The following is a 3,336-nucleotide window of genomic DNA, read 5'->3' as shown; positions in this document are numbered from 1 at the left end:
TTTTCAGCGATTTTGTGACCAAGGACGATCCCTTCCTTCACCATAAAATGACACTTCTCCCAATTTAGCACGAGATTTGTCTCCTCACATCTTTTTAGCACTTGACCCAGATGGCCAAGACAATCTTGAACCGAATCCCCTACTACAAAGAAGTCATCCATGAATACTTCCAAGAAGTCCTCTACCATGTCAGAGAAGATTGACATCATGCACCTCTGAAAAGTGGCTGGTGCATTACACAAACCAAACGAATTCTGGCTAAATGCAAACGTCCCATAAGGACAAGTAAAAGTAGTCTTCTCCTGATCTTCTAAATCAATGTTGATCTGATTGTAGCCCGAATACCCATCAAGGAAACAATAGTAGGAACTCCTCGCTAGTCTATCAAGCATCTGATCAATGAAGGGCATAGGGAAATGGTCCTTACAAGTGGCTGTGTTGAGCTTGCGATAGCCCATGCAAACTCTCCATCCGGTGACAGTTCTGGTTGGGATCAACTCATTCTTTGCATTCGGCACAACAGTGATGCCACTATTCTTAGGAACACATTGGACTGGGCTCACCTATTTACTATCAGCAATTGGGTAAACTACTCCTGCATCTAACCATTTGATGATCTCTTTCTTGACAACCTCTTGCATATTCTCATTCAGTCGCCTCTGATGCTCTACACTTGGTTTGCTATCCTCCTCCAATTGGATTTTGTGCTCACAGATCCCAGATGGAATACCTCGGATGTCTGCTATGGTCCAACCAATAGCACGCCTATCCTCCCGTAACACTTCCAAAAGCTGTAGAATCCGCTCCTCAATCAGTAGGGCTGAAACAATCACCGGTAATGTGTCGTCCTAACCAAGGAACGCATATTTCAGATATGATGGGAGCTGCTTAAGCTCCAACTTAGGTGGCTCAATGATCGAAGGCTTTGCTGGAGGAGTTGTTCAATTTCCAGATCAAGATTTAGCTTCTTTGGGTGGTATGAATATGAACCCAACCCAACAAGTGAATTACTGTCTCCACATAGCCTTCGGTGTCCTCAGCATTGAAATTCACAAGAATACCAACTAGAGCTTCACCAAAACTTTCTTCTTCCATCTTGAACTCCACTACTTTATCAACAACATCAAACGAATCAATTATCGAAATACTCTCGTAACACTTGGTAACTTCATCCCTTTGCTAGCCTAAAAAGTCACTTCTTCATCGTTGACTCGGAACTTGATTTCATTTTTTTCCGAATCCATCAGAGCTCTCCCTGTAGCAAGGAAAGGTCTCCCCAGAATAATAGGAATGTCCCGATCAACAGCACAGTCAAGAATAACAAAATAAGCAGGCAACATAAAATCACCAACCCGCATAAGTACATCATCAACCACCCCAACAGGTCTTTTGATAGACCTATCAGCCATTTGTAACCTCATAGTAGTCGGCCTTGGCATCCCCAAACCTGATTTTTTGTATATAGCAAGGGTATCAAATTAATACTCGCCCCATTATCACACAAAGCACGAGCAAAATCATGGTGCCCAACAGAACAAGGAATGGTGAACGCCCCAGGATCTCCCTTTTTCCGAACAGTTGTAGTTGAAATGATGGAACTAACAGTGTGAGTCAAACTCACTGTTTCATGTTTAACCGTTTTCTTCTTGGTCAGCAGAACGTTCAAATATTTAGCAAAATCGGGCATCTCCTTGACAGCTTCCAAGAAGGAAAAATTTAGAGATAAATGCTTCAACTGATCATAAAAATTCTCGAACTTATCATCTTCCTTCTTATTTACCAACCTTTGAGGAAAGGGAGGTTTAGATTTGAAAAGCTGCGTCAAAGGGCGGAGATCCCCTTTTACAGTCTGCTTGCTTGTTTTATCAGCTTCCTTCACCATCTCTGGAATATCAGCAACCTTCTTGTCAATAGGATTCTCATCAACAATAATGGGTGCTTCAGACTGCACCTCATCCTCTTCATCTATCAGCTCAAGATCAATCACCTTCTCATCAGCCCGCTGGAGTATTTTACCACTCCTAGTAGTGATGGCAAACACACGGTCTACACCGCCTCCCCCATTCTTTTGATTTGGAATAGTGTCACTTGGAAGTCCTCCCTTTTTAGGAGGGTGCTGCTCTCTAGAAATATCTCTCATCTGTGACTCAAGCTTCAGAATAGCCGCTGTATAGGAACCCACTATTTCTATCAGCCCAGATAAAGTCCTTTCAGACTTAGATTGATTGGCCAGAATCTTCTCAAGCATTGATTCAACCTTCGAATTAACTTGCTCTGTTGACTGCCCTTTCGGTGGTATATAAGGATTGGAACTCTTGTTCCCAAAATTGATACTGTTGTTGTAGCTCCCTTGTTTCGCACCACCATAATTATTGTTGTAGTTCCCGGAGTTGTTATAAGCACCTTGACCTTGCTGAGGTATCCATTGATTCTGATTCTGATAACCACTTTGGTAGTTTTGTCTTTGGTAACCCCCTTGAGAGTTATTAACATAATTAGCATCTTCAACCTGCATAGGTGGCCCATCATGGAACGGACCATCTTGAGTATGGTACATCCCTTTTGGCAAAACTGTATCATCCTCACAAACATTTACCTTCTTGATCTGGGATTCATTAAAAATTTTCGCTAGCAAGGAAATATTTGTTGCAAGATCTGCCAATGTTTGCTGGGTGTCTTGATTCTCCTTTACTATATTCTGGATCATAGTACTACCATACGGTACCACATAAGCATTGTTTGAGTGCCAAGCCTAATTATGAGTCGTCAGCTTGGTAAGTATGTTGGCCACTCGTCGATAAGATTTGTTCATGAAACAACCATCAGCTGCATTATTAGCAACTGACTGCGTGGATCTAGCCCTCGGTAGAACTTCTCCATTAATATGTGTTCCGGAAAACCATGATTCGGTCTCTTCTGCAAATACTCCTGGAATCTCACCCAGGCTTCATATAGTTGTTCCCCCGATCGCTGCTTAAATTCATATATCTTGTCACGAATTTTAGCCTTCTTGCTAGGGGGGTGCAATTTTGTGAGAAAAGCAGTCACAATCTCTGCCCATGAAGTAATCAAATTTCGGGGCAGCTTCTCAAACAATGTTCTTGCCTCCCCAGTTAAGGAATATTTGAATAACCTTAACCGAATAACATTTTGTGGAACGTTGTTCTGGATGTGATTAGCACACACATCCACAAAATTCTGTAAATGACATTGAGGGTCATTCTCGGTAGAGTTCCGAAAGTATCCCTCAAGCTTCAACAACTGGTATAGAGAGGAGTCAATTTTCACGCTAGCAGCTGCAACTCGAGGTTGAACAATTGCAGATGCATAGTCCTT

General features: G+C 42.2%; 1 non-coding gene across 1 annotated transcript; it reads left to right on the top strand.

Annotated features, from left to right (window-relative positions):
- The first annotated feature begins 2,896 nt into the window (after window positions 1-2,896).
- LOC132634492 (small nucleolar RNA R71) lies at window positions 2,897-3,003 on the top strand. The gene has a single exon (XR_009580211.1). It is a non-coding gene; the product is annotated as a small nucleolar RNA R71 (small nucleolar RNA).
- Window positions 3,004-3,336: the final 333 nt, after the last annotated feature.

Source organism: Lycium barbarum, chromosome 3, assembly GCF_019175385.1.
Source record: "Lycium barbarum isolate Lr01 chromosome 3, ASM1917538v2, whole genome shotgun sequence".
NCBI lineage: Eukaryota > Viridiplantae > Streptophyta > Magnoliopsida > Solanales > Solanaceae > Lycium > Lycium barbarum.
The sequence above is the reverse complement of the archived record's forward strand: the minus strand, read 5'-3'. Positions and strand labels throughout refer to the sequence as shown.